Raw genomic sequence first — 21426 nt, 5'->3', positions numbered from 1 at the left:
GGAGGAGGATTTTGTCCACAACCTTCTTGGTGGTTGTTGTGAGACTGCAAGGCTTGAAGTTCCCAGGTTCTTCCTTCTTGTCCTTCTTGAAGATAGGAGTGACATTTGCTCTTCTCTAGTCTTCAGGAAGCTCTATCAGTTGCCATGAGCAAGAGCAGGATAGAGCAGGGTAATTTTGATTTGGTTTTCCTCTCAGCAGCATGTTACTGGGCTACTTTCAACATGACAACACTTCCATGGTCAGCGCTGTGCTGGATGCTGGATGAGGAGATCAAAACAGCCCTCTTTGACTTCAAAATCTTTGTATTTGAAATTACTCAGAATACTGTCAAGTCAAATGCAATTGATAAAAATACAGCGCTTTTTTTTTTTTTTGTAAGTGGATCATGTCCCTTTAGCATGGTTATTCAGTAGTCCTAAACACTCTTGTTAATAATGTGTGACAGGCAACTGTGATGGGAATGCTTCATGATTGCTCCTTATGCGATATCATGCTGGGATTGCAGACCCATGCTCTGCTGTTTTGTTATCTGTACTTCACTTCAGACATGTTTTATTACAGTACTTTAAAAGGAAGAATGGAACATTTTATATTTTCCTGCCAAACCCCTTCTGTCTGTTGGGGGTTTTTTTTTCCTTAAAGAATTGTTTTTATCATCTATCTTTTACTGTGTATCATATCATTATCTTCACCTGTTAGGGGAAAAATGAATGGACTTACAGTGTACAACAGACTGACAGCAAATCATAGCATGGATGTTCCCTTCAGAATGACAGTTATACCCTAGATGGCACAGTGACTAAATAACTCATTGTGAGAAACTCCTTCGCACAGACAGTTGTTAAATTGAAGGTATTACCAAAACAGAATGCAAGAATTATTGCTTGTTCTATGGTCATTTTTCTCTAGGTAAGAATATGAGCTTCTTTTTTTTTCATTCTATTAGAAACAAACTGGAAGAACCAATCCAGCCCTCAGCATCATTACAGCACCATTATTGTTTATGCTGACCTAGTATTTTCACTATAAATCCTGTTTTCCACATTACTCTTGAGACCAGGGTTCATTTGCAGTCCAGACTTGTTTCAGGGAAAATATTTTTTTAATGCATTTTGAGGGCTTAGCCTGAACCTTTTAAAATTTTCAAGTGACATAAAAGCAAAAATTAATTATTTCAAATGTTTTCTAGAATTGCTCTTTCATTCCTATAGCAAAGAACACAGAGCTCAGTTTGAAGCTGAGATTTTCCTAAAATTTAATGGAGAATTACTATAGGTCTGAGTGATCACCATCAACCCATTAAGGTGAATATCTTAATTTATCTAGAAAATGGCTTATTTTTTGATAAGGCATGAATATTCAGAAACTTTATAAATACAATACAAAAACTCAGTTACCCCTGGTACTCCAGAGACTTACTGCAAGGTGTTTTGTTTCATTAAAAGATCAGCAACAGACTTGTAATGCAGATGAGCAGATCTACCTATTTAAACCCAGTAGGACAATAGATTAACAAAACAGTGTCCACTCAAAGAGGAGAAAAGCAAACACATTTTGTTCCTGCTGAGACACAGCAGGAGGTGCCCACAGTGGAGGTGGCTGGAGCCTGTGCTTTGGGACAAGGACTGGTCCTGCTGCCCAGCAGAGCTGGCACTGCTGTGGAGCTGCTGGGGACATCTCCAGCCAGCATGGCTGGCTCTGCTCGAGGAGGCCTGGCCATCACTCCAGCTCATGTTATGGCCCACACCATGTAGCTCCAGGGAGGAAAATGTGCTTTAAGCCTGTTTCCAGCAGAGTCCAGCACTTGTCCAGCAGCTCTGTGGCAATGAGAGGGGCTGTGGTCCCCTCTGTGTCCCTGTGCCCAGCAGGTCCTGGCTGAGTGCCACCATGGAACTGTGTGTGAGGGCCCTGGCAGCAGACAGGGGCAGGCTCCCACCACAAACACCAGCTAAACCAGGCTGCAGCCCAGCCCACCAGGACAGGAATACAGGTTGGACAGGCTCTGCCAGGGCCCTGGCTTAGTCTGTGCCTCTGTCTCACCGAGCAGAATGCCCTAGCTAAGGCTGTGCTGGATGGCGTAAGCCATCTGGATTCAGTCTAGCTTGTTCCTATTGCCCATGGTGTGCTGGATCAGCAGTGTCTGTAGGCACGGACAGGAAGGGGACAGGAAGCAGTTTTTCCCAGTCCCTGTGCACTGGGAGAGCTCCAACTGGGCAGCGAGCTCTGCTTCACCTCTCACTTTAGTGCTCAAACACACAGAAACCTGCCCAGCAGCATAACTGGAGTCATCCTCTAGGATAACTGAGCCTTGTCAGCCCAATTTCTGCTTTCCAGAGCCTGAAGGTGAAATTATGATTGACTCTTACTTAAAAAATGAGAAGGGGAGGGGAGGAGAGAGCACCTATTCCTGTCTCCCCACTGGTTTGTAAGTACATGACAATAACACAACTGCACATGGGCGTACACTGGTTTGGCTTCATACAGAAACTAACAGCTGATTTAAATTCAGCAGGTGCAAGTTTTCTGTGTGGACAAGACTCAAGTTGATAGGAAATCAATGGGTTTAGACATTTCTGAATTCTTCCCTGGCACCAGGCAGTATGAAATTCTGTAGCCCTGGGGTAGTGACTATACAAGGTGCAGGTCAACACCGAGTCAGGCCAGCTGGATGATTCTGATAAAATCAGTTTTCTGCCTCCCATTTCACATCTCCTTTCTTTTTATTTTATTTTCAGATACCAGCATTAAAATTACTTCAGGATCCTAGTCTTATCTGGCAAAGATTAGGGACAGAGAGAGAGATTGAGAGGGCTGTTTGCAAAACTGTCAAGAACTCGGAACAGCCCAAGTGTGAAAGCTATTCACCTTCACTTTATACCATTGATGGGTATAATAAAATATTTTTCATTCACCCATCAGAAAGTTTTGATCTATTTACACATACATATGCAGAATGCCCAATGTGATTTGGCATAAATGCTTTAATCACAGGAATTTCAGGTGTAACCTACTTGTAGCCGCACAACTGAGAGTGTGAGACATCTGTCTTTAGTGCCAGCTGATAATAAGCATCATGAATCTTCCCTCCAGATCCCGCAGCACTTCCCAGACAACAGGTTTGATTTGGCCTGGGCTTTCATGCAAAGCTTTCACTAAAGGCAAAAGCAATTCCTCGTGCAGAAGAGCCCACTGCACTATGCTGACAGCAACTTCTGGGGGGTGAAGCACTGCAGCTTGAGCCACAGCTTTGTTCGTGTGAGAATAATCCTTTCTCCCCTAAAATACTTGAGCCAGAAATGTTAAAGAGTCATGATAACATTAATGTCCAAATGAAGACAGAGGACCTGTTCTGTGAGACTCCTCTGTAAAATTTGTATATCTTTTTCACGCTTTTAAAGAAAAGAAAAAAGACACCTGCTACTCTGGCACACTGCAAAAAAAAAACATGTGGAGGATGATACAAAAACACGGAATAGTCTTTTGTGGCATGTGGAGTGGACAAAAAGTCAGTAAAGGAAGAAATAGTACCCATTTGTAAATGGAGGATCATTTTATTTCCATGTATTTTTATATATAAAATACCTTCTGTTTTGGCACTGAAAGGGAGAAGTAGCTTAATTCTGATATCGTGGTGTTAACCATATGAAAAGCAGCTTTGTTGTAATTGATTTTGCTCAATTTCACATGTACACCCACACCCATACATATGCTTGTACATGCGGAGGGATACAGCGGGCAAATTAGTGAGGTAAACTCACTTTCTAAAATAAATCTTTTAAAACATGTTTTTTAATAAAATCTCAAACAGGAGAAATAGATCTTAGAGCTGTCTAGCTGTCTGAAAATAAAATTTTGAATTTTAAATACTTTCCAGAAAGATTTGTAAAATTATCAGAAATGTTCCTTGAGTCTAGTCAGAGAGTGATTGGGGGGAATTTTTTCATTGCTGCCACTTGAATTTCATCTGGCCATATTTACATGAATGGATCACATTTGAAGGGAGACAGACATTTGGTTTTCAAGATTGTCGAGTTTTGATTTTTTTGTCTTAGCTTTACAGATATTTATGTAGAAAGATTTTTTGCTTGAAAATCATGAATATAAAATTCGGTATATTTACACATTCTGAATGAAGCCCATGGAAGTAAGTGCTACAAAGTAAAGCTCATATACAGTGAAAATCTCTAGCATTAATTACTCCTGAATGTTTGTGAGTACCCAAAATCCTGACATAAAAGCTGTAATTTCTATGCAAAGTAGATAGGATGATTGAGTTATAATTAAAATGGTAATTATACCCTTAATGCTCTGTATTTGACTTTTCAAAAAAAAATGTTATGCTCCAAGAAAAGCTATTTAAAGATCAGAGAAAAATGTTTGAAAAATGAATGTATTCAAGACAGTCTAGATCTTTTAAAATCCAGTTACTGATTTTTACATGCTTTCATGTGTAGTCTGAAACATTTTCTTCATTTATTTTGGTCCATAGAAATAATAAAAAATCATTGGAACGTGAAAAGTTTAAATGAACGCAATATTCTCCAAGTTGATATTTAACATGATAAATATTTGAAATGTTGGAGGGCAGGCAGCAAGTATTCACTTGCTGACTAAAATCCTGGCCTCCATCCTCTTAACTGGGCAGTGCCAAGGAAAGAGCTGGTGGGAATTTGGCAGCCCTGTAGTTCCCCCCTGGCCATTTCGAGCACATTGACAGGACAAATACATTTCCTTCAATCCCTCATTGACTCTTTAGAATTAAAGCAAGAGCACCTAAAGCTATACATTAAATGTCAGCAGTGTCAGTCTAGTGGAGCTGTGTCAATATTTGATGATGAATGGCTCGCTGGGAGGCACTGGGATTGCTGGTCCTGGCAGAGGTGACACCCTGAGCTGCTTCGCGCTCAGCCAGCCCCGGTGCGTGCCCAGGTGGTGGGAAGGGGTAGGAGAGCAGCACCCACGGGGCGGGATGTGCCTGCAGATCCAAGAGGATCCATGCAGCAGGGCAGGGCCATTTCCCAGCTGCTGCCAAACTCGTGGTATTTGCACATGTGCACCCATCTGCCCGTGCGATTGGTATGTCCATACTGAGACTCTGGGCATCGTGATTCGCTCTGCAGTTGGTACAGCAACCCCTTCTGCTCCTCAGCTAAGCATTCCTCAGGGCAAAGTAAAAGGAGGGTCTTAGGGAACTAAAAACAAAGTAAAATTGGTAAAGGTGTGCAGTCTTAGATACCTGTTTTTTTGCAGCACATCTCAGCAAAGCACCTTTGCCTCCATCCATCTATCTAACCCACATACACATCACTTATCTTGGACTTCAGGACTTTTCTTTCTTATTAATTTTCAAATACGATTGAAAGTTTTTCCATGTTTCCCACAAAAATCAGAATAGGGAGGATTTAGGACCGAATTTTCCTATTTTTGTAAAATATAGAGCAGTGATTTCCTAGGTTCTATACAGCTTTCTCTATCATTAAAAAATAAATAAATAAAAAAAGGAGCCAAGGACTTTGCTGCTGCTGGTCTATTTTTCTGCTCACCAATGGGTGGTGGTGAGAAACTGTGAGCAGGCTCTGAAATTGGGGTAAAGCTGAAAAGTCACTGAAGGGAATGAGCTTAATTCCTGTTACATGCTGTCCCTCCTCATCCAGTACCTGACCCAAAGCCAGGGCTAACAGGCAGAACTCCTCTAAGGACCCATGATATCAGTCTGCTTGGAAATGTCTCATGCCTGATAACAGGGATGATCACATTCTCCAGTGTGTGCTCTGAGTATCATCCCTGGCTCCATGTGTGGCAGCTTCTGTCTCTGTCCAACACCAGGTTGTACCACTCAGATCCAGCATCACAGTATTCCCCTCTCTCCCATCTATCTGTGCTCAAGATCCTCCTCTACTCCAAGTAGACTAGAAATGGTAGCAGGAAGAAAAAGAAATTTTAAAACTCATCTGGAGGGTAAGAGGGGAAGGAGTTTGTGTGTGGTAACAAGATAAACCTTTGTAAAAAGCATCAGTGTTATTCAGAAGAAGCAGTAAAAAGCTGTAAAGGATAAAGAATGGTCAACAAGCAAGTAGTGCATGAGGAAGAAGGGAAAAATCTGTATGGAAAGATAGGGGAAAAAGATTATTGGCAGTCATCTCCTCTTGCTTTTTTCAAGAGACATTTGTGAAGTCTTTTCTTCTTGAGCAAGTCTGTTTCAACACCCCACCCCTTGTTTCATATGGTGGTTTATAGTCTCTCTGCAATCTGTAATTGAGAACTTCTGTTTGCAATCCCCTGCAGTAAGTTCTGAGTCACTGATTTTTAGTCATTGAGATTTTTAGAAATAGTATTAGTTAGCAAAAGACATGCTACAGGTATTTATCAATGCTAGTTGGCCTGAAAAATATGTATTGGTAGGCATCACTGATAGCCACGAGCTATTCCAAATTTCTACAGCTGTAAAATGAAATAAAATGCACAGGAAAAAAAATTTAAAAGCTTTGCATAAAAAGCTGAACTCATAAAATAGCAGAAGTGTTTGATTTTTAAAGACACAGGAAGTGTAACCAAAACCTGCTTAAGCAAAGGTAAAAGACTCAATAGATTTCTAAGCCAAAGTCTGGCTCAGATTCTGAATTCTTTCCTTAGTAACATGACTGCACTCTAGCAGAAAGGCTTTGAGGGAGGGGGAAAGAAAAAACTTTCTGAAATTATTGGTGATGGTGGGTTTAGAAGTTGGTTTCATAAGCGCTTTCTCCACTAAAATTGAAGCATGTTGTATGGCAGTCTCAGCCACATACAACTGGGCTTGCCACATGAAATGGATGTGGCTCACCCTATTCTCACTAATTGGGGACATCAGCAGCTGCAGTTCCTTTGCCAAAAGTGGCACAAACATGTGCCAGTCCTTAATAAGTGTTTATTTCTTCTTCACATAATGCTAGTCCATGCCTTTTGAGCTGGGCTTTATATTTGAGGCTTCTAAACTAAAATTCTCAGCATAGATTGTGTAGTGTTTCTTGGCTTTGCTAATCTCTCTTAAGAGACTGTTAGAAAATTTTGTGCTATGAATGTTCCTGGATCCTTGACTTTCCAGGGGGAAAAAAGCAAGATCAGCAGCGAAAAGGGCTCATCCTGTATTCTGCATAATGTGGAATCATAGAAACACAGAATAATTTGGGAAGAGATCTTAAAGTTCATCCAGTTCCAACCCCCTTGTGATAAGCAGGGATGCCACCCACAAACCAGGTCCCATCCAGCCCGGCCTTTGACACTTCCATGTATGCCTGTGAAGCTGCTGCAAGCTGCAAAAACACTCTTGCCAGGCACTAAACCAGAACACAAATCAGCCCACAGTCTCCTTAAGGCCAAGAAAGCCATTTTCTCCTTAAAACAAGTAGTCCTCAATGACACTGGTGTTGCGGGCTGTGATGGAGCCCCATGCCCAAATACTGTTGCCAAGGGGCTGTCTCTGACCACTGACATCTGGTCAAATCTGCTGTATTTCTGCTAGGACAGGTGTGGAACTCCCTGCAGAGCTCATGGATGATGATTTCCTCTCAGCCAGTACACAAAGGCAGTGGCTGCTGCTGGAAATACATAGTGAAAAGTGGTTGTAGGTAGGGACAGCCCATGCAGTCCTCTGCTCTCCTTGCAGAGCAACCAAGAAGGCAAAATTAGCACCATAGCCCATTTATTTTAAACCCAGGAGGACACAGATAGAAGGACATGTTTGGGGTGTCATCTCCCTTTGGTGTTGAATGTGTTGTATTGCTGGTTTTATAGCAGAATTACACCTGCAAAGGAAATAAATGTTTGTTTTGTCTCTTTGATGACCTGTCCCATGTTGCTGACATGCCAACACTGTAACTGCAATGCTTTGCTTTGCCCCAGAGATTACTTACTGAGGCCACGAGAGAGGTGATCCTTGGGGAGCTGCAGGCAGATAAACACACGTAGAGAAACTGAGGCACAGGAGTTCCACAGCTGTTTCAACAAAGTGATGGTAGCTGCTGTTCTGGTTTGTCATGACTATACCAAAGAGCATTAGATGCTTAACATCCTTGGTATCTCGTAACATAAAAGGACAACCTTGCAGCTCATTTGTGCCTGCAGTGAGAACTCTTCAAAGACCTCCAGCCATCTCTCTCTGCAAGCCTGATACTTAAAACCACAAGAGAAACTTATGTTTTGTCCTTTTCTGTGGTATGCCAATATATTTTGCAATGACAATAATTTCCTTCAAGGCTCCCAGTTGTCCCATAAGAGATTTGCCATCATCCTTGCCTTGAAAAACTTCTCTGTACCTCTTCCATTAGAGTTCATTTTAAAGTTTTTTTCAGTTCTAGCTAGACAAAAAATATTAAGGACAAAAAACAAATAGTAAAGTCTGAGATGTGAAAGTTTGGTTAGGGAAAAATGGTCTGCTGCATCTCTGTTAGAAGCTGGTGTGAGTCTGCCAACAGTTAAACCCTATATGTGCTAAAGAAACCATAAAATACATGATACACAGCATAGATTTTAGCAAAACATTTGCTGAGATGTGATGGAAATGTCATCTATAAAAAGCCTCCTTAAGCACCTTAATATATATATAAAATGGCAATCTACAATTTGGCATGACATATGCATATATATATATATATATATATAAAAAGTATGTGACAAAATACAGCTGCACCACATCATTTTAGCCAGCAAGAGTAAGTCTTGCTGTTTGTTTTTCAGGTCAGAGGGTCTGTGATAATTTCATTAGCTGCTTAAACATATTTTTACTGTGTTCCAAGGACAGTGTTAAGTGCACAGGACTCCTGTTACTGGCAATGAAAATTAATATCTAGGACATTGCAATAGGATCTGAACATTTCACTACAAAAGATGGCAATGTGATGAATGTAGAGCTAAATGCTGTGTAGGTGAGGGGATTTTATTCCATTTCCAGGTGTAAGGAGATCACTTTATTCTGATCTCTTACTACTGGTACCTATTCAATATTATTGCAGCAATCAAACTGAAGGGGTAGACAACCAATTTAATCTGCTGCTGAGCCAGTAGATCAGGACTTTTCCTACAGTCAGTGGGAGAAATAATCTCTTAAGGGAAGAGATGACCAAAATGTGGCCATCACTCAGGGGCCTTGCATGACTCTGTGGACTGACCACTGGAAATGAGGGTAGGTCATGAATGTACACCTCAAAATAACAACCCCAAACATTCAAGAAAAGGTGTAGAATGCTCAGTTTTTCTAAATCCACCTCTCCTAGCTAGTTTGTCCCAGTGTAGCCTTCTCCCTAGGGATCATTGCACTGCTTTTCCATCAGGGCACTCTGCCCCTCCGGACTAAAGCTTGCTGTCTTTGACAGAAACATGTTACAGCTCACCACACTGTTTGTATTACTAATCAAGGAGACAAACATTTGTGACATAAATTACATCCTTTCACAGCACAATCTGAACTGAACCATCTCTTGATTGCCCATGGCAACAGAGGGGTGTGGTACCCTAGGACTCAGCTAAAACAGTCTAATATGCAGGTTAGGTTTTAAGAACATGCTGGATTATAAGAACAAAGAGAAAGAAATCTAAGGAAGAAGAAATGTAAGAAAGATGACGTAAAGAAAGCCTGTGCTGGCCATGGGGGACAGAGAGACTGAGATACAATTGCGTTGTCCAGCCATGTATTACCCAACCATTTGTCAAGACAGATATCTTGGGGCACAATGTGGGAGTGGTGAGGAACCACCAAAAAGAGGAAAGTGGCTCTGTGAAGCTCAGGGAGGGCTTGAAGGTGTATGTCTTTGGTGAAAGGGTATTTGGTACTGACATTAGACCCACAGAATCATGTTTCCCAGCTTAGTGATCTTGTAGTGCACTGCCTGCATTGCGTAAAAGAAAAGATGCTCACATGTTATTATTACTGCATTGCTTCACAATTAGCTAAATGTTAAAATGCAGTAGACCACCCACTATTTCCCTGCCAAGAGACATGACTTTTCTCTCTGTCTCTTACAGTCCCTTTTTCTTGTTTTTAATCACTTTCGTTTCCAAACATACACAGATATTGTTGCATGAATCAGACCAGCAGTAATCAGGCTTGCAGAAAAACCCAGGGGTTTTTGATGTTTTGTCAGTTGTAATCAATGAGAGCAAGTCTGATGCTTTTAAATTTCTGTCTGAGGTTTCCTTCCATTCACCTTGCAAAGCACAGGAGCTAGACCTGCAGCATACAACTCTGCAGTGAGAAAGGAGCAAATGACTGGCCAGGTCAGTGTGTTGTGTGCCATAGTCATACACACAGACCTGCAGGCTCTCATACCCACACTGCTCTGAAAAGAGAAAAAAAAAAACAAACCCACAAACCACTGCTAGATGAGACTGTGCCAACCTGCTACTCACCTGTGGAAGTGAACTACCCAGATTAATTACCTGACAAAGGCTGGACTGCAGCTGTCAGCTCAGAACAAGAATAGTGTGTCAACGAGAAACAAAACTGGAGACATGCTGGAAAGGCTTTTTTCTTTTTTTCTTTTTTTTTTTTTTTCTTTTTACTTCTGAGAATTTCCCCACTATTACTATCACTTATTTTTTCCTTGCAGTCATACCAAGGTGCACTGGAATATGCCTGCCTTGGGATAAACTCTGCACAGACATGGAGCAAAATTGCTGCCAACCACAAAGCCACACAATTCTAACAGAATGAGGAATACCAGTGAAATGGCTGCAGTGTTAACCACGTCCCATAGGTGGTGGTTAAAATGACAACAGCTGCATGAAGTAGTGGTTGGAGCTTTTTATTCTTCCTGGTTCTCTCTCAGGACTCAGAAGTGGTACCAAGAATGAGCAGTTTTTCTCCTGGCACCTTCCGTGCCCATGTGGCTGAATGCAGGATCCGGCTGCTCTCAGGGCCCACCTTGGCCACACAGCCAGTGCTGGCTGTGGCTTTTCTGCTTGTCATCCTGTACTGCCTACATCTAAAGCCAGGTGCTATGCAGACTGGAGGGATGGGCTGGACAGAGCTGGGCCATAAACTGAAGTAAAACAGAATCACAGAATCACTAAGCTGGAAAAGACTTCCAAGATCATCAAGTCCAACCCAACCTTAACACCTCAACTAAACCATGGCACTGAGTGCCACATCCAGGCTTTGTTAAACACATCCAGGGATGGTGACTCCACCACTCCCCAGGCAGACCATTCCAGAACTTTATCACTCTTTCTGTAAAAAACTTTTTCCGAATATCCAACCTAAACTTCCCTTGGTGCAGCTTAAGCCTGTGTCCTCTGGTTCTGTCAATGCTGCCTGGAGAAAGACATCAACCCCCACCTGACTGCAAACACCTTTCAGGAAGTTGTAGAGAGTGATAAGGTCACCTCTGAGTCTCCTTTTCAGTACTTTGACCCTCACCTGTATCAAAGAAGTCAGATGCATGATTTCTTGAGTGTTCCCATTTCACAGACTGGAAATTGAGGCAGGGGCTGGGGGCATGCCTGGCATCATCGGGCTGTAGGGGACTCAGGCAGAGGGGCAGAAACTCACCCCACATCCCTGAGCCTTCACCCTCCCCATTCCCTGCCTGCCATTCACACTCAGAAATGCTTCTTTGTGCTAATTTGACCACAGCAAAAACAGCATTATGAGGAGAATCAGTCTGAAGCCTATACAAACTGAGGAAGGGTCCTGATCCTGTAGATGAAAAACTTGCAATGCAGGCAAGGGTGACCAGGCCAGCAGTGAGAGTGTAAATCACTGCTCACCCCAGAGCTGCCTGAGCTGTGACCTCATCCCTTACACCTCCAGTTGTTTGCAAAGCCTTTCTCCACCCGGAGGGAACTTTCAGTCAGATGTGTGTAGAAATTCTCAGATTAATTTGATTTTTGGGAGGAGGCAGGGGGATTTAAGTGAGAGGGTTTTTTGTTTGTGTTTATTTCTCCCCTCAGAGCTGCCTTTCATTGCACATTTACTAGTTCTGGAAGACAACACCCTGCTGACACTTAGAGAAGCATCAGTGAATAAAGTCTGTTGTACAGGCTGCAAAGCCATCTGGACTTTCTGCTGAAAAGGTTGGACATGGTTTTAGGCAAGATTTTATCACATCTGAAAAAAAAAAAACCCTTCTGTACTCAGTACCTCTTCCAAGGTTGATGTCAGGGTGGTTTTTTTCTTTTGTCAGTTGCAAAGCAAAAAAAAAATGACAAACAGTTGGAAGGCAGTAAGGATGAAGATATAAATCTCTAGAAGAAGCTTTGTCAAAGGTAGTGGAGTATAAACAAAAAATAAATTAGTTTTGGTGTTATCAGAAACTGGACAGCCTTCAATTTGTATAATAGTTTGTCTGGGTTTCCAGAGCACCTATGCAATGCCTCTGTAAGGCAAAGTACAGATTCACTCAACAGAAGAAGTGAAGAAAATGGTTAAACAATTATAGGAGGAGAAAGGAAGGAGACAGGAAGACAAAGGTGCAATGGCAGACAGCCTTGAAATCCTTCATTTTTTTTGCTTGCATTATTTTCAGATATTCCAAGCAGAATGTTTTACCTTGCTGTCCATATTAATCAGTTCTTGTGTCCAAGAATTTTGTGTATCCCTTGTGTTCTACACCTCCCTTGCTCAGTTTTGGCAGGACAGTTTTATAGACTGAAAAGGGTAGCACAAGGCTTGTGTGCCAGCTCCTCCTGGCTCAGGATCCCTGTGAGCAGAGCAGGAGAGAGAAACATGCTGAAAGTAATTTATTGGAGTGCCCTTTAGGTTATGTGCAGCTTAACAAGTGAGCTAACAACCAGTGATTACCTTAGAAACACAGATTGGTGAGACAGTTTTATATATTCTGAGAGCTGGCTGTGGAGCCGGATATTCCTCTTTTCTTTCCAAAATTGCTGTCTGAATTTCATGAGATTTTTTTTCTCTACCCCACAGATGTAAAAAGGAGCCCAGATATGTAATGCCAGACCTCTTAGAGATACTTTTAAGGTATCCTTCCTCAAGTACAGTGTGCTGGTAAAAGAAATGTATTCATATTTGTTTTAGCTTTTTTCTTTTTTTCTGTAAAGGAAGAATTGTACATTTCTTGGCTTTGACACTGACTTACCTGAGCAAAATATTGGAGCAGATTGTCTCTCGATTTAATGATCAATTTATGGAAATAAATATATTTACATTTCTTACATAAATTTTATAGGGGTCTGGTCAATTTGTAGGTAAATTGCTTTGATATTTTTCTGTAAGTACATAAATAAATAGAAAAAAATAATTTTCAACATAAAATGATAAAACTTACTGTTTTTATCTATTTATACCTTTCCTTCTTCACAAAAAGCTCTTATTTTACTGCCCGCTGAGAATAAATCACTTAATTCCTTACCACGATGAGGAATTTTTCTAAAAGATTTTATTTGCTGTAGAAAATCTGAGCTCTAACTGAAAACTGTGGCATTGCACTTAACTGCAGGCAGATATTTTACACCTCTCTCACAGGAATGGTCACAAGGAAAGGTCATCCTGTGGAGGACAGCTCACCCAGTGCCTCATGGCCTCATGCTCCTGAGTTCTTGGTTAAAGGCAAGTCTGCTGAGGCAACAGGTTTTGCCCAAGAACATTGTCACAAGGTTTAAAAATTGTATTCTCAGGTTTTAGGTGTGAACTCTTGGTTAGGAGTTTCTTGAGTGGAGGAGAAGGTAATAGGACAGCAATGTTTGGGATTTAGAACATGGGCGAAAAGTAAGATTGATTTTTTAGCTTCACATGCATGTTCTTGGCACGTATTAAAAAAAAAATCTTTATTTCAGCACTGTTGTGTTAATTACTTGTGTTTATCCAGTAAGGGACAGCAAATCAGGGAAGAGGTGTTTTAACTCTGGTGGCAGGCACACACCAGTCCCAAATGGCTCAGAGGGTGCCTGAGTGGCAATTTGGATTCAGGGGAAATCATGGTTCTGCCTCTCCCAGCACACCCTGGATGATGAGAACTATCCCTGCTAACTACACATTTGAGAAGAAGAACAGAGAAGGGTGAGGTAACATGAAGCACAGTTTCCCTTACCACCCCTCTCAGCCAAGGGGAAGTTTATTAGCAAGGTTACAGGCAAATTTTGAGAACCATTACATCAAGTGACAGCAAGATCTTTAACAAGAAGAAAGGAAAAAATCCAATGTCTGTATAGTAATTGCCACACAAAGTATTATATGCCTCACTCTGCAGTGGTTCAGAAAGTTGAGTCGTGCTGTGCCTTGCTGGGATCAGCAGTTCAGAATAGATTAAATTTGTTTTGGACACTGGCTGCTCCCTGCTTTATCTAACAAAGCACATGTGTGACGGGCAAGGCGCTTAATAGCACAGAGCATTAATGAGAACCATAAACACACAGGCATAGATTTTCAAAATGATGGTCAAGGGATTTGAGCAAGCACTGTTCTCTCCCTGCTTTGAGCACTTACCCAAGAGCTGCTAGCTGGTTAAGCTTTGGGAAGAGAATGGACCTCAAACAGCCAGGAGAATTGTATGTGACAAGGGCTTTGCCACCATCAGTTTCCAGGGGATATTCATTTTAATGCACCTAAGCAAGATAAAGCAAGGAAACCGAAAACTGAAAAGGCATTTCTCAGATAAAGGATTGATTTTATTAAAGAGAGGCAACTCATAATATTAATCTAAAATCTAGGTTTTTTATAGAGACCATAAAAGTGTTTTTACAGAGTTAGCCGTTCCTAGACACTGGTGGCTTTACAGAGCTTTTATCTAGTTAAAGAAAACCCATTGGTGCTAATTTAATATCTGTAGTGTACAACAGCTTGACACCTGAGGCTTGTCCTAAAGCAGGCACAGGGCTGCAAAGCGAACACTACTTCATTTTTTGAATTATTCAGCACTTGCAGCCAACCTTGTGTGTGCCTCTCTAGGAAGAAGGCTTTTGGATTAATGATCAGTAAAAGAAAAGTAAAAAGGCAAACAAACAGCCATTCCTTTCTGGTGTTTGTTAGCAGGTGCAGTATTGACTTCAGGAATGATTCTGCAAAATTGCTGTGGACATTCTTCATTACCAGAGCTGTATGCAGAAGGAGCAAAGCTGGCAACATAGCACGGCCTCCTTCAGGGAACAACTGTTCATGTCAGTGGAAAAGCTTGTTTCCTCTAAATTCATTGAAATGCTACCTATTGGTAGCATCTCTTTAGAGCAAGATGAATGCAGACAGCAATGAATCAACCTCAAATAGAGGGTGCCCATACATTAGCATCCTAACATTAGCACACTAATGTAAATTTAAAGAGTCTAATTAAACCTTCATGCAAAATGTTTTCCTATTAAACAGAAAACCTTACTTTTCAGAGGAGCTGAGGTATTTGTATTTGACAGCATTTCCTTTTTCAATAGTATGCTTATTTTATGCGTCCTATTTTCTTTCAGTCACTCCAGGGGTTTCTGAAACAAATAAAAAGATACATTATATTGTTTGATTGATTCCCTGTAGTCAAGGGATATATTGAGAAAACAGACCAATTTTTTTCACTGAGCTTGTATAATAAATTTCACTTGATCTTTATGCTTCCTACTGTGGCTACACATTTCTTTTGAGATATTTAACACTGATTAATCTCATTTACAGGATCCCATAGTGGTACGCAGGTACAATTTCAGAAACTTTTCATTATGGAAGAACTTGTATTGCAGCTTTTGGTTTCTAAATTTGTGCCTTCCCATTACCCCCAAATACCCAAAAAAAAAAACTTGGGTGTGTTTCCTCTATTTTAAACTTGATCTTTGTGTATAAAATTCAATATTTTAAGGAAAAAAATCTGTGAATTCCAAACAGTTCCTCTTTGCCAGTTGTGACTAAAAATTTCACTGAAAATATTTAAAACAAATTTTGTCAGGAGACTTTTGTGGTCCCTAGTAAAAGAGATTCAGATACAGTGGAGGTCATTCAGCTGGCATTTAGCCACTCAAGAAACATAATAAGTGAGAAACCTAACACAGCCTTTAAGCATTGCTGAAGCATATGCTGGGTGTATGAAAATCTGATTATATGTTTTTTTAGCAGATCTTTCATTCATTAAAATAGGGTCTAATCTAAAACCTAAAGAGGTCATTGGGACACCTAATGCTGAGTTTTACCAAAGATGGACCTTAACCAATCCTCCCATTCCACCTTTTTCTCATCTTAATTTTTCCATGTATGCTGTATCCTCCCAAATCCAGCACAGGCAGTGCTATCTTTTTCATAAAGCCCTAAGTTTACTGTGAGGCACAAAAGAAAAATGGGTGAGAGAAGGAATTCTCTTTTTTTAATCCCATTGTTGGATCTTTTGGGGCATTTCATCATTCTTTTGTCTGCCACACAGGGACTATGTTCAAAGTCTGCTCCACACAGCAGCCAGCACAGTGCTGATATTTAGTAAATGATCACTAATGATAGAAGCAACAGCGTGGAGGCAAATATGTTTTGTGGGGCCTGGGAAATTAGCAGAGCAATCAGCCTCCAGCCAGGGTGAGGGAGGAGAGGGAAGTAGGCAGCAAATAATCACTCTGAGCCCAGGAGCTGATCGCACAGGCTGCACAAGCTGGCCAGGTCAGCCGAGGTCACTGAGCCACTGAGGAGCCTTCACAAATGCAGAGCAAATTTGGGACATTTGATGATCACAGAAATAAAGAGTTCATTCAGGTAGCTCAGCATCATAAGTAGCTAAAACACTTGTAATAGGACTATGAACAGATGGGGGAGGGTGGTGAAAGTGATTCTTTTGACTGAATCAATAGGACCAGTTGATCTTCCTCATCAATCTTGATAAGAAAACTGTGAGGATAGTTAGTGTCAGAAGTGCTTTATTGGAGTTTTCATTAAAAGCTCCATGTGGAAATGTGTACCCAGCTGCTGCCACATGCAGCCTGTGCAGTACAAGCCCCATCCCCCTCTAAATAGCACAACTGAGAAGACCTCTCTGAATCAGGATGTACACAGGATATATCAGCACAGTTCAGCTGAAATGAAACATACAGCCTGACAAAATAAAACCGCAGCCATCTAAGATAAAACAAAGCCCATATATGCTGACCCTGAGGGGTAAGCCAGAGCCAGACATAATGATCAATACTCTAGGAGTTATGATCAGTGAGAAATAATTCCTGTACATCTCAAGGAAAGAACCACAATGAATTCCCTGGCAGAGCCTTGTTCTTTGAGTAATAATCTGCAAATGCCTGCACATGCTGAAAGACGGCTGAGTTATGATAGGCTGTGGACTGCAGCCTCCAGTCTGGCTGCAGAAGCCCTTGTGTGACTCTGCTTGGCGAGTCTTATCACTGACAGTGCCATTTGCCTCCCAGTTTCTCTGAAATGTGGGTAAAAATTGTCCCCTTTTACCTCTGGATAAAGGGAGCTCACGGCAAAGCAAGTGGTTTGCACTGAGGCCACCAGGAAGGAGAGCAAAGAATGAGCCCAGCCTCCAGCCCTCCCTCCCTCCCTCCCTCCCTTCCTTCCTTCCTTCCTTCCTTCCTTCCTTCCTTCCTTCCTTCCTTCCTTCCTTCCTTCCTTCCTTCCTTCCTTCCTTCCTTCCTTCCTTCCTTCCTTCCTTCCTTCCTTCCTTCCTTCCTTCCTTCCTTCCTTCCTTCCTTCCTTCCTTCCTTCCTTCCTTCCTTCCTTCCTTCCTTCCTTCCTTCCTTCCTTCCTTCCTCTTCAATCCTCTAGGTCCTTGCTCAGTGCTCTCCACTGTGCTGGGGGAGCCCCTGGCACTGAATTGGTTTCAGAAGACTGATGGTGGAGGGCAACCCACGACCCTCAGCTATTTCTCTGCTCAAGGCTGCATCTTGAAGATGATGTAGTACCTGGGAAGAGCCTGACTAATTCATTGACTTGAGGGTACAATCACTTATCAATGAATCTCCAACTAACTACAGCAAACTTATTTACAAGCCTGGAGAAAAAAAATGTGTAGCAATTTGCTATACAGCCTGACCAGGAGCAGCTCTTCAGGATTGATCTCTTTGCTGTGTTTTCCTCCCCTCCCATTTAGGCAGTGAGAGTTCTCTGCAGGAAATCATACAAACTCCCACTGTCAATGGGTGTGTGTTTCTCTCTCGGACAGTGAAAAGAACTAGGTGTGCATGTCCTTTTATCTGAAGAGAGTTGTGAACTTAATTCAACCTGATCCCCATTCATCGTGTTCAACATTTAGCCCCCAAATGCCAGTGAGATTCTGGAAATAAAGTACTTGGGAGACAGCAAAAACAGAGCCCTTAATGATATCTGTATAGTAGAATATTTCTTCCCATCCATATGCAAATCTAACCTTTTTGATATTTCAACCCTATAAACCCTAAGACAGGATTTCAATAGAAAATGTTTACTAAAGGCTTTCTCCTTTATAATCTATTGATTTTAATATCCTTACTATTCCTGCTGAATGTCAGTTTTACCCTGAAGACTCCCATTGCAAACTTGAGCACATTTAATTATTTATACCATTTGAAATATTAGTGCTGAGAAATCCCTAAAAGTTTTTGGTTCTGTAATGGTGTGATCTAAAGTTTGATTTTCTTTTGTGAATAACAGAAGTAATTTGATATACTAATCAAGGACAGATGAATACTTCAGACATGACAATGCAGTTATAATAGTAATGACATCTATTTTTCATCTTTCCAGACTCCTTGTATATGTTAAAATACAGCTCATTAACTACTGTAGGATCTCTCAGTGAACAATTTAGCATTATGTTTTCTTTCTTCTGCCAGCAGCCTGAGCAAGAAACTTGTTTCCATCAAAGGCAGAGGGCATTTAGGCAGTATTCAATGTTTGAGTGCAACCTAGGGCAGATTTGCCCTTGGATGGGGATCAAGCAGTCTGCTTTGCCTTACTTGTATCATTCATTGTATTCACAAGACTGACCTTGTCTCTCTGAGACAATTTTTTTGTACAGAAGAATTTATGTGAGAACCTATGAAAAGATTTGGATAGCAGGCAAATCAAAGCAGGGGATTTTAAAAAAACTCAGCAACTTGGAGTTCAGTTCTTCCCCTGACTCCTGTTTTTTACTCTCAACATCCACCCAAAGCCAGAGTGGTGGAGCTCACCCTGCCTGGCCAGGGTATGAGCATGCTTGAGCTCCCATCCCTGCCACTTGAGCCCTTCTGGAACATGTAAGAGTCAGGAATACTTCCACTGGCTTCAGTGGTGGTTTGTACAACACCCCAGAGTTCCAGGGGATTAAAGCCTTAGGCATTAGTCCCTTCTAGGTTCAGCACTCAGGAAGCATTTGAGCGTTTGTTCTCCCACGTATATTGGAAAAAACTTTCAAATTTCTGACTGTCCATACCTTTGTATTTTCTTCACCCTTGTCCCCCTGCCTTGAGCTGCAATTTCTCTGTCATTACATGATCAGGGCAATTGCATGCATCTCTATCAATTGCACTGAATTTCTCTTTCACAAGGTAAGTTTCTACTCTTATTTTTCCCTCATCTTCAGAAATTTTCTCTTTTCTTCTACCAACCTGATAGCTGTTCAGAAGCTGCCAAGATGTATTTGGCTCTTGTATTTACTCCAGATGGAGACTTTTATTTTCACTCATATCTGGCAGTAGGAATTCTGGTATCACCAAACACAACTTTTATCTGAGATTGTTTTGATAGAAGAAAAGAACCATTCCTTTTGCAGATGGTTTATAAGTTACTTTGATGGCAGATAATATAGCCTAGCCTGGATCCTTAAAGTTCAACAAGACTCACAATAGCCATAAATAGTTGGATTTTTCAGCTTTATATCCCCTCAGGAATAACCATCTGGATATGTATCCTTTAGTAGTCTAGGATTATTGTTTAAAAGTAAAGCTAGAAAATATCTGGAATGAAATCTGTGGTTCTACACTGAGCGGGGATAAATGCAGCCACTGTTATCTCCACCATATCTGTCCTGTGTGCATTAGATATGCCTGTAACCAGTTAAGGTTTCCTAAGCATTGAGAACCAGTCTTAAGGCTCTAAATAGACAGAAATGCTTCCACTGATTTAATTTCACAGAACTAGGTCAAGCCATATAGCTGCTCTGGTGTGGCTAGAGGGAAGCCAGGGTGCTGCGTGGATGGGTGTAGGTGAGGAACCCAATGCCACACCCAGCTCTGTCACTGGGCCAACTTACAGGAACAGAGTATTCAAAGCTCTGAAATTAATGCTGCACAAGGAGGAGCAATCTTCAGAGTATCAAATCTCTTGTGGGGCTGAGCCATGCACCTCTTCCTTATTTTTCTCCATCTATAAAAATAAGCTGCTTCTTTTCCTCCTTTCCATTTTACTTTGGAATATTCATTTGGAAATTTAAGGCAATATGATATCCTGGAAATGGCCTCTCAGATTAGACACTCTTCCTGGTTGTTTTTCCAGCATTCTACGTGTATTCATCTTTGTTGCTCCTTTGCTTCCATGAGTTTCACTGTCATCCTTTTAGGCAATGGAATCAAGACAAAAAAATGTTCGCCTGACTTATTTTAGCTAAGAGGCTTCATATTTAATGGATTTGCTGTTCTTTAATGTCCCAGGTCACTCCCTGGGATCAGCAAATGCTGAATTTCTTATCGCCCTTATATGTTATCTGAAGTCTTGTCGTTATTTCGCCTTTAGTGAGTCTCTTTGCTCTCTGGCTTTGGAACCCACTGCCAAATGAAGTAAAGAAAGCTCTGACTATGGGGAATTTCTAAATCCAAAGTTAAAAGTTATTTGTTCTGTTTAGCATTTTTAAAATTATTCTTTTAGGAATTGTATGTGCCTCTGAGCTAATTAACTCTTAATGAGCGCAAAATGCCCTGGGATGCAGATTTGGACGGTACAGTAGAAATGCAGACATGGATTGGACTGCAGTACTGCAGCAGATGACATTTATGATTTGATTCTTTTTTAAATGATGGTGCAGATATTTTTATTGAGATACTCTTCCCCCCACCTCCCCCCCCCCCCATCTTTCTAGTCTAAATAAAGCTGATCAAATTTTCAGTCCACCATATGGGGCCCAGTTATATCAGTTCTGCAAATACACTTTAGTTTTTCATTATGGATGAAGTCACTCTTCAGCAGGGAAAACAAGTTGAGAAACAAACTTTCATATTATGAAAGACAGGCAGTGTTCCAGCACTGAGCACTTAACCAGAGCATCAGGAAATCAGAACACCTGGCTGTGCCCAGCTCTGTGCTATTCCCCTGGACCAGTCCCTCACCCTTTTAGTGCCTTCACTCATTCATCTGTAAAGCAACTGTAATTGCGTTTATATCACAAGGGTGCCTTGATGCTTGGCAAATGAGAATTGACCCAAAATTCATCCTTCAGAAGCACTGTATGAGCAGTACCTCGCTCACATGGTAATTGTGGACAATTAGATTAGAAGAGGTATAAATGCAGTGAAAGTGAAATTCCATTTAGGAACTGTCAAACTGTTCTTGATAATTTTTCTTTGTTTTCATCTAA

The 21426-nt window shown here is 41.2% G+C and overlaps 1 protein-coding gene and 1 long non-coding RNA gene across 4 annotated transcripts in view; one reads left to right on the top strand and one right to left on the bottom strand.

Annotated features, from left to right (window-relative positions):
- Positions 1 to 17471, bottom strand: part of LOC135281904 (uncharacterized) — a 31387-nt gene extending 13916 nt beyond the window's left edge. The window contains exons 1-5 of one of the 2 annotated variants that reach the window (XR_010348331.1): positions 17340 to 17471; positions 15301 to 15400; positions 14418 to 14536; positions 12522 to 12672; positions 8198 to 8330 (exon numbers count right to left, since the gene is read on the bottom strand). This is a non-coding gene — a long non-coding RNA (uncharacterized LOC135281904). Of the gene's footprint in view, positions 1 to 8197; positions 8331 to 12521; positions 12673 to 14417; positions 14537 to 15300; positions 15401 to 17339 lie in introns of those variants that run through there. The other variant, XR_010348346.1, reaches the window with a different exon arrangement.
- ADARB2 (adenosine deaminase RNA specific B2 (inactive)) overlaps positions 1 to 21426 on the top strand; it is a 304122-nt gene that overhangs the window by 221015 nt on the left and 61681 nt on the right. The gene's annotated exons all lie outside the window — the stretch shown is intronic.

Source organism: Passer domesticus, chromosome 1 (assembly GCF_036417665.1).
Source record: "Passer domesticus isolate bPasDom1 chromosome 1, bPasDom1.hap1, whole genome shotgun sequence".
Taxonomy (NCBI): Eukaryota; Metazoa; Chordata; class Aves; order Passeriformes; family Passeridae; genus Passer; species Passer domesticus.
This window is presented reverse-complemented; position numbering and strand designations above follow the sequence as displayed.